The sequence below is a fragment of the Mus caroli genome, chromosome 6 (assembly GCF_900094665.2).
Source record: "Mus caroli chromosome 6, CAROLI_EIJ_v1.1, whole genome shotgun sequence".
In the NCBI taxonomy this organism is placed as follows: domain Eukaryota; kingdom Metazoa; phylum Chordata; class Mammalia; order Rodentia; family Muridae; genus Mus; species Mus caroli.
The window spans coordinates 46,001,162-46,011,587 of NC_034575.1; the positions used below are offsets into that span (position 1 = coordinate 46,001,162).

At 43.1% G+C, this 10,426-nt stretch overlaps 1 protein-coding gene across 1 annotated transcript in view; it reads left to right on the forward strand.

Moving 5' to 3' along the window:
* Positions 1-10,426, forward strand: part of Snx10 (sorting nexin 10) — a 70,988-nt gene that overhangs the window by 966 nt on the left and 59,596 nt on the right. The window lies entirely within an intron of this gene.

A 10,426-nucleotide genomic window follows, 5' to 3' on the forward strand; every position in this document is an offset into this window, starting at 1 on the left:
CTCCCTCCCTCCTCGTTTCCTCCTCCTCCTCCTCCTTCTTCTCCTCCTCCTTCTTCTTCTCTCGCTCTCTCTCTCTCAAACCCTGTCTCAGAAAAACAAAGGAAAAACCACTACCAACAAAACTTTATTTATTTATTTATTTATTTAAGAAACCCTGTCTCAGAAAACCAAAGGAAAAACCACTAACAACAAAACGTAATTAATTAATTGTGTATGTATGTGCATGTGTGCATGTGTGCATGCACTCCATGGTGCACATCCTGAGAATCGGTTCTCTTCTTCTACTAAGAGAGTTCAAAAAGGATTGAATGCAGGTCATCAGGTTTGGTGGCAAGTACCTTTAACCCCTGAGCCAGCTTGCTGACTCACCAGGATGCTGTGGATATGCCAGGGGAGAACCTTTATCTGAGTGTAGAATGGGGCTCTTGTAATGTAATTTGCCCTGGCTGAGCACTGCCTAGCCTTCTCAACCCTGTCTGAAAGGACTGTGTTGGGACACTTCATTGTCTGGTCCACCAGGGCCTGAAAACCTGTGGGCTTGGAATGGGCTTTTGGGCTTTAACAAAAAGTCTATTTTTAGGGAGGCAAGAAATGACAAAGCTGAAACAATGGGTAACTTAGAGATAAGGATCAAGACTATTGTTGGAAACCCCATGATTCCTGAGCAAGATTTCTTGGGCTTTGTCCTGACACAGACACAGCAGGGGCAGCCTGGGGGTGGGGGTGGGGGGACCAGAGGGTGACTCCCTCTCTTATGGTCAAGTGAAGCAGAGGACTAAAGAATCTGGATGGGGAACCAGAGTGGATGGATGGTGACTCAGATGGGTGGTGAACCAGAGAGGCTGGATAGAAAGGACAGCATGTAGGGTGACAGTAACATAAGCTACTTAGAAAAGTCAAGCTCTGGCTGAGGTACAGCTCAGTAGCACAATGCTTACCTAGTGAACCCAAGGCCTAGTAATCATCAGCTCTGTGAAATGAATGCTACAATAAAACACACACAAAAAAAAATGAAAAGTCAAGGCTCAGAGTATACATAACAATTCTTTGGATATATGTATGGTGTGTGTGGTAATACGTGTCATTCTTTGAATGTATGTATGGTGTGTGTATGTGTGGTGTGTGTGGTAATACATGTCATGCGTGTGCATTATGTACCAATAGTATTTTTTTAAATATGTATTTATTTATTACATGTAAGTACAGTGTAGCTGTCTTCAGACACACCAGAAGAGGGAGTCAGATCTTGTTACGGATGGTTGTGAGCCACCATGTGGTTGCTGGGATTTGAACTAAGAACCTTTGGAAGAGCAGTTGGGTGCTCTTACCTGCTGAACCATCTCACCAGCCCAGTATATTTTATTTTTTAAGATTAATTTTATTGTTTATGTGTATAGGTGTTTTGCCTGCATGTATGTCTGTGCACCTATGCATCCAGTGCCCACGTGAGCCAGAAGAGTGTACCAGATGCCCTGAACTGAAGTTGCAGTTGATTGTTATCTACCATATAGGTCCTGGAATTGAACTGAAGTTCTCTGCAAGAGCAAGGAGTGCTCTGATCTGTTGAGCCATCTTTCCAGCCTTCAGTAGGAAGTTTTAAATAGGACAGGAATATGTGCAGATTTCCATTTTTAGAAGGAAACTCTAGCTAGCATTGAAAAGGAAAATGGTAAATACAAGAACAATAGGAACCCGATGTCGGGATCTTGGCTCAGTAAATAAAGGCACTTAACCACTAAGCCTGACCACCTGAGTTCTGTCCCTCGTCCCTCGGACCCATGCGATAATAAGGATTTTAGAATGTGGGCCCATGGAGCAAGCCAGTAAACAGAATTCTTTCTGTAGCCTTTGTTTCAGTCCCTGTTTCTAGGTTCCTGCCTTGAGTTCCTGCCCTGATTTCCCTTCATAATAGACTGTGATTTCTACCTGTAGCCAGAGAAACCCTTTCCTCCTTGGTTGGTTTTAGTCAGTGTTTGATCACAGCCACAAAAAGCAAACTAACATAGTCATAAGGTTTTATATATATGTTATGCATGTACTTGGTTGAGCGCTTTTATTGCTGCTGCTGCAGAGGACTGGAGTTCAGTTCCTGGCACACATGCCAGGTGGCTCACATCTGCTTATAAACTCCAGTTCTAAGAACTTTAACACTTGTGGCCTCCAAAGACACTTTTATCTTATATGCACACCCTTCTCTCTCTTTTCCTCCCTCTCATCTACCTATCATCTATCTATCTGCCTATTTATTTGAGCTAGGTCTTACTGTGCATCTCTGCCTTTTTACTTTCTCCTTACCTAAGTGTAACCTTCCCGAGAGAGACATCGCTTACCTGCACATGGCACTGACACAGCACTGAAACCGTAGGAATGAATAAAGCAAGTGTAGTGGTTTGAATACACTTGGCCCAGGGAGTGGCACGATTTGGAAGTGTGGTCTTGTTGGAGAAATTGTATTACTGTGTGGCTGGGCTTTGAGACCCTCCTCCTAGCTACCTGAGAGATTCAAGCCTTATCCTGTTTGTCTTTGGAACAAGATGTAGAACTCTCACTCCTCTGGTGCCATGCCTGCCTGGATGCTTCCATGTTTCCTGCCTTGATGATAATGGACTGAATCTCTGAACCTGTAAGCCAGCCCCAATTAAATGTTGTGTTTTATAAGAGTTACCTTGGTCATGGTGTCTCTTCACAGCAATGGAACCCTAACTAGGACAGCAAGCATATCCTCTTTAAGAGCTGCCACAGTGTGACTGTGGGCTGTTATACACATGATCTCCAAGCAACCCAGTTGAGTAGATACCATTGCAGATAAGGAACCTGTTCAGAGGGGTACTTTACCCTGTGTTATCTGGACATCACAGCATCCCTAGACTCAATCAGCTCAGAATCACACTTATTTAAAAAAATATTGGGCTGGTGAAATGACTCTGCAGATGAAGGTGCCAGCCACCAAATCTGAGGACCAGAGATGGATTCCCAGGACCTGCGTGGTGGAAGGAGAGAACTACTTCCTAAAGTTGTCCTCTGACCTCCCTCCTACAGTGTGCTCACCCAAACCTTCATGCACACAAAACACATGTATACCTACATACATGTTATAAAAAGATTTATATAAAAAGAGACAAAGATAGGTGGGTAGAGGAGAAAACTGGGAAGAAAATTAAAAAAAAAAAAAAGCAAACCATCTTTGTTAAAAACTGTGTCTGTACTGAGCACATGCAGACTTCTGTAGTTATCCAACAAACAACACAAGCCTTTCGGTGGCAGTGCTGCTGGTTGGTATGGTAAGAAACCTGGCGATAACTGGGACCTTAGAGGGAGGCTGTGTGTAGGCTGTGGCCTTGAACTTTGGACTGTACTATCAGCAGGAGTCTTGGAAACACAGTCCATCTATTGCCTGCACGTGGCTATTCATTGCAATGTACCCATGCTCTAGAGCAGATTCAGGGCAAGGACTAGAGTCCCTGGCTGCGCAGTGCAAGCAATAACTCTCAGCGCCTCAGAGAAAACGACTTTTCCACCAGACTCTCATTCATGCTTTGTTGGTATTGATTACACCACAGTGGGACTGATTTCAAAGGTCCAGTAATTAAAGTTTAGGTTCAAGATATATCCAATAATGCTAAAGTTGTTTTTAACAGGTTTTCTTTTGTTTGATACAGGGTCTTTCTATATAGCCCTGGCTGTCCTAGAACTCATTACGGAAACCAAATTGGCCTGGAGATTAGCTAAATTCAGAGAGATTAGCCTGCCTCTGCCTCCTGTGTGTGTATGCATGTGTGTGAACGTGAGCGCATGTGTGTGTGTGTGTGTGTGTGTGTGTGTGTGTGTGTGTGTGAGTGTGTATATCCTGGGGGAAAGGAGATTAAGCCAGGAGCCATCACTCCCTGCTTGTTTTTGTCAGTTGTAACTATCCAACTTACTATTTTTAGTTTGTAGTAATAGCATCAAATTTGCCACTTCAATTAATGTTTGTTTGTTTATTTAACGGGTTTGACTTTTAAAATGAGCTGTCTTTAGCTGGGCACACTGAAGGCAGAAGAGGGTCAGAGTTCAAGGTTATCCTCTGTTACAGGGCTAACTAGAGCCAGCCTGGAACTCATTAGACCCCTGGTGGTGCATGCTTTCAATCCTAATGCCCATAGGAAAAAAAAAATAAGCAGGGCAGTGGTGGTGCACTTTAAACCCAGCACTTGGGAGGCAGAGACAGGCAGAGCTCTGTGAGTTTGAGACCAGCCTGGTCTAAAGAGTGATTTCCAGGACAGCCAGGCCTACACAAAGAAACCCTGTCTTGAAAACTAACAAACACTCGAAAAGGATAAATAAGTACACATTTTAATTTTGATAATGCAGTGCTTTCTTGAAGAGGTGGTATCTTTCCCCCAACCCCTCCCTAATGTTCGAAGGCTTGAGGCTTTTGATTATTTTGAGATAAGGTCTCACTGTGTTAGCCTTGGCTGGCCTAGAGCTCACTGTGTAGACCAGACTGGCCTCACACTCAGTGAGTTTGCCTGCCTGTGTCTCCCCAGTGGTAGGATCAAAGTTGTGTACCACCATACCAGGACAGCTTTTTTGCTGCCTTGTGGTGTTGAGGCCTAGGTAGAAGGTTAAAGCCTAGGTAATGTTACCTGTGTAGCCTGCCATTTTGTGCTGTTAACTAATATTATAAGGAAACTTTTCTCATATGTTGTTTCTGGTATGGCTAGGAAACTTTCTCAGATTGAGTACATATTCTGTATATAACCATGTATTATTATATAATCTGTATATAATTATGTTCTGTGCTCTTGAAAACCAATCACAACAGAAGTCAGTCAGAACTGCTTTATATAGTTAGCCACAATAAACCTGGACTCAAACCAACCACCAGGCAGCATTTCCTGAATCTATGTATAAGATTTTATGGGGTTTTTTTGTTTTTTTGTTTTTGTTTTTGTTTTTTTTGCTTTTATAACCTGCTCCTAGGGTGGACCTCAACACAAGAGAAACACCTGCACCAATGTAAAAAGTTATTTGAAATAAGACTTCCATTTTGAGCGGGGAGTCTAGTTTTGGTTTACTTAGTCTGGGAACTGATACCCTACTTGGCAGAAAGAGACTTGTACATGAGTAACTGACATCTTGGTTGGCAAGGTAAGACATGAATGTTAGACAAGGCAAGTCTCCTGTCACAGTTGAGTACCACAACGAATGAAAGCAGGATAAGTGTACAACAAAGACATGGTCCTAAGGAAGCCCCCATCCCTAAATCCTGATTAGTAAAGTAACTTGGCACAGATATTTGTGGACCTCAGGCTTAAAAGCCCTGTAAGATCTTGACTCAGGATCACAATTAGCTCCCAAATCTGGTCTGTGGCCCTAATCAATCAGTTCTGGGGTGAATGCTCAATAAACTACCCCTGTCTGACTGAGATTGGTGTTCTTGTGGTTTGTGAGGTAACTCCTGGACCCCCAAATATTGGATTTTGCAATTTTTCAGAAACAGAATAAACACCCAGTTAGAGACAGAATATATGTGGCTTTCTGTCATGTATCCAGTGCATTTAGCTACGAGATGTAAGAGGCTACAGGATAAAGTTATACTAACAGTTAAAATATAAGTTGAGCATCATGGAACATTGCTATAATGAAGCATTTGGGAGGCTGAGTCTGCAGGACCCCTTTAAATTGAAGGCCAGCCTGGAATACTTAGTGAGTTCAAGTCAACCTGGGCTACATTTGAGACCTTGTCACAATAATCAGAACAATAAAGGTAGGGCAATAACTCATGTGGTAAGGACTTGCAAGCATGAGGCCTGGGCTGGCTCCCACAGCCCACATAGATCAAAGGTGTGCACTGTGGCATACACTTGTAATACCAGTACTGGGAAGACAGATGGATCCCTGGAGCCTACTAACCAGACAGCTTAGCCTACTTGCTCAGTTCTAGAGTACTGAGAGACACTGCTTCAAAAAAGAAAGAAAACAAGAAGAAGATGGCTTTTGAGGAATGACACCTGTGATGGCTATTTTGGCTGTCAATCTTATTACATCTGGAACCCACCCAGCTTGCATGCCTGTGAGGAATTTTTTTTCGTTGGAATATTTGAATTGGGAACACCCTCACTAAGTCTGGTCCACACCTTCTGCCCACAAAAAAGGACACAGAAGAGGGAAGATTTTGTTTTTTGACTACTTGTCTTCATTTGGCTGACCAGTTCATCCCTGTCCTGCTACTGAGAGAGTTCGTTGCCAGTGTTAGAACTACTTTGGGATTCCAACATGAATCGAAGACCAGCTGCTATGGTGGTTTGGATGAGAAAGGCCCCCATTGGCTCATGTATTTGTTTTTTGTGTTTTTGTTTTTGGAGACAGGGTTTCTCTGTATAGCTCTGGCTGTCCTGGAACTCACTTTATAGACCAGGCTGTCCTCGAACTCAGAAATCCGTCTGCCTCTGCCTCCCAAGTGCTGGGATTAAAGGCGTGCGCCACCACGCCCGGCTCCTGTATTTGTGTATTTGGTTCCCAACCAGTGGATTGTTTAGGAAGGATTGAGAGGTTTGGCCTTGTTGGAGAACATATGTCACTGGAGGAGGGGTTTCAGGTTTCAAAAGTCCATACCAGGCCAGATCTATCTATCTGCAGATCAGATAGGAGCTCTCAGCTATGCTCCCCTGCCATGCCAGCCTGCTGCCACCAAGGTCCCTGCTGTGGTGGCCATGAAATAACCTGATGTAACCGTTTGAAAGCCCCTGAAGTGGAAAATGTTGGTTTCTTTGGAGACTCGATTGAGTCATGTGATGTTTTCCAGGCTGGTTTGCTGAAGCAGACACTTGAGAGCACACAGAATGTTTGGAAAGAGTGTAAGTATAACCCAACAGACAGTGAACATTGGTCTTGCATTGGTTCACCTTGCAACACTTTGCTGGTCTTCACCAATCTTCGCTTGTCATGGCTTTGTAGAGAGAAAAGTGCCAAAGAACTTCTCGTGGTATTCTGGCTGTTTCTTGCCACTTCTTTGTGGACCTGTGCTCATTCAGTGGAGCTTTGGGGTTTCTTCTGGATCAAACCGATGTTACTGATTCATGTTTGGTAGTTGCCAATTGGACTGGACTACCACTACTGATTTGTATTTGATGTTTTGGACTGGACGGCTGATATCCTGGCAACAAAGAATGGAATTGTCCCAAAGAACTCCTTCTAAACAGGTCCACATCTGCTTGGTCCTATTAACCCTCTTCCTCCACTCCCTCTGGTTGGTGGACTAGCGGGAGGTTGAAGTGTTTAAGAATCCTAATTAAAGTAGATTTTGAAAAATCTAAGCCTACGAGGCTCCATTTAAGTGCTTTCTTTCATGAGTTACCTTGGTCATGCTGTGTCATCACAGTCATGGTCACACTAACTAAGGCAGCAGCTCTCTGGGAATCCTCTAGGACTCCAGCACCTGACTGGTTCTGCCAAAAACACCGAGTCCCAGAAAAATGAACAATTACTGGATTCTTGGCCACTCTGTTGTGAGATAGCCTTTGTTGGACCTACTTCAACTCTACCCTGTAACTCAGTCTAATAACTCACTTCTGTTCCTTTAGAACACCCTGACTAATACAGTACCCAAGGTTGCCCTCTGGTCTCCACATGCATGTGCACACATACATACCTGTAACATACACAGAGAGTGCCTAGAGAATAAAAAACAACAACAGTGTATGGGTCACTTACCATGTACCCAGCACAAGACTTAAGAGCTGTACTTAGCTAGGTTTTTTCATTTAACCCCATAACGACACCATGGAGCTGGTACTGCATTTATCACTATTCTCCTTTCAAATGGAGAAACGAGTCTGGAAGGCTTAAATTATTTGACTCAATCCTAAAGTGAGTAGTAGAAAGACAAGATTTGAATCCCTGGGCTGGAGAGATGGCTCAGAGGTTAAGAGCACTGACTGCTCTTCCAGAGGTCCTGAGTTAAAATTCCAGCAACTACATGGTGGCTCACAACCATCTGTAATGAGATCTGTTTTTTTTTGTTTTGTTTTGTTTTTTTTGGTTTTTTTTTTTTTTTGGTTTTTCGAGACAGGGTTTCTCTGTGTAGCCTTGGCTGTCCTGGAACTCACTNTGTAGACCAGGCTGGCCTCGAACTCAGAAATCCTCCTGCCTCTGCCTCCCAAGTGCTGGGATTAAAGGCATGCGCCACCACGCCCGGCTTCTGTAATGAGATCTGATGCCCTCTTCTGGGGTGTCTGAAGACAGCTACTGTGTACTTATAAGTAAGTAAAAAAAAAAAAAAAAAGATTTGAATCCCCTAAAAATCACCTTCCAGGTGGATTCTTTGGGTTGGTAAAAGCAGAGTGAAGGCTTATCAGTGCTGTAGCTATGCAAATACAAGAAGAAAATGAGGGTTGAGAAAGTACCCATAAGCATAGATGTAAAAATACTGTGTGTCCCCAGCATACAGCAACTGCACACAGAGAAAATATGGTAATGACTACAGATGTGAAGTTCTTGATGCCAGAGTAGTTTTTGTGCACAGAAAATATTTACAAATATTGTATTTATTGTGGTTACAAATTAAAAATTTTTATTTTTATCTATGTGTATATATGTCTGTGTATTTATATGCTACATGTGTGGGTGTCCAAAGAAGAGACGAAAGGAGGATGCTGGAGTTATAGCAACTGTGGTGTTTCCACAGCTGGGAACCAAACTTGGTCCTTTGGACAAGCAGCAAGTGCTCTAACCACTGACCAATCTCTCCAGACCCACAAGTTTGTTTGTTTTTTTTAAAATTTAATTTAATTTAGAGACAGGGTTTCTCTGCTGCCCTGGAACTCACTCTGTAGACCAGGCTGGCCTTGAACTCAGAGATCTGCCTGCCCCTGACTCCTGAGTGCTGAGATTAAAGGTGAGCAACACTATCCAGCTTGTTTTATTTTTTAAGGTACAAGTCTAACAGCATGATTCTTTAGATTCTTTTAAAAAATATTTATGTATGTATTTATGTATTTATTTATGTATGTATTTATTTATTTAATGTATATGAGTACACTGTAGCTGTACAGTTGGTTGTGAGCCTTCATGTGATGATGCCTTTGGTTGTTGGGAATTAATTTTTTTTTTTTTTTTTTGGTTTTTTGAGACAGGGTTTCTCTGTGTAGCCCTGGCTGTCCTGGAACTCACTTTGTAGACCAGGCTGTCCTCGAACTCAGAGATCCACCTGCCTCTGCCTCCCAAGTGCTGGGATTAAAGGCGTGTGCCACCACACCCGGCCTGGGAATTATTTTTAGGACCTCTGCTGGCTCTGGTTGGCCCTGCTTGCTCCAGCCCAAAGACTTATTTATTATTACTCATAAGAACACTGTAGCTAACTTCAGACATGCCAGAAGAGGGCATCAGATTTCATTATGGGTGGTTGCCAGCCATCATGTGGTTGAACTCAGGATTTGAACTCAGGACCTTTGGAAGAGCAGTCAGTGCTCTTACCTGCTAAGCCATCTTGCCAGCCCCAGTACCTTTTTTTTAATTAGATATTTTCTTCATTTACATTTCAAATGCTATCCTGAAAGTCCCCTATACCCTCCCCCAGCCCTGCTCCTCAACCCACCCACTCCTGCTTCCAGGCCCTGGCATTTCCCTGTACTGGGGCATATAATCTTTGCCAGACCAAGGTCCTCTCCTCCCAATGATGGCCGAATAAGCCATCCTCTGCTACATATGCAATTAGAGACACAAGCTCTGGGGGTACTGGTTAGTTCATATTGTTGTTCCTCTTATATGGTTGCAGACCCCTTTAGGTCCTTGGGTACATTCTCTAGCTCCTTCATTGGGGGGCCCTGTGTTCAATCCAATAGATGACTGTGAGCAACCACTTCTGTATTTGCCAGGCACTGGCACAGCCTCAGAAGAGATAGCTATAACAGTGTCCTGTCAGCAAAATCTTGTTGACATATGCAATAGTGTCTGGGTTTGGTGGTTGTTTATGGGATGGATCCCCGGTGCAGCAGTCTCTGGATGGTCCTTCCTTCCTTCTCAGCTCTGAACTTTGTCTCTGTAACTCTTTCCATGGGTATTTAGTTCCCCATTCTAAGAAGGAACAAAGTATTCACACTTTGGTCTTCCTTCTTATTGAGTTTCATGTGTTTTGCAAGTTGTATCTGTTAAATCCATTTGTTTCATAACTTCTGATAGTTTCACTGTGTGTCTGTTTAGTTTCTGTTTCCAGGATCTGTCTATTGATGAGAGTGGGGTGTTGAAGTCCCCCACTATTATTGTGTGAGGTGCAATGTGTGCTTTGAGCTTTACTAAAGTATCTTTAATGAATGTGGCTGCCCTTGTATTTGGAGCATAGATATTTAGAATTGAGAGTTCCTCTTGGAAGATTTTACCTTTGATGAGTATGAAGTGCCCTTCCTTGTATTTTTTAATAACTTTGGGTTGAAAGTTGATTTTATTA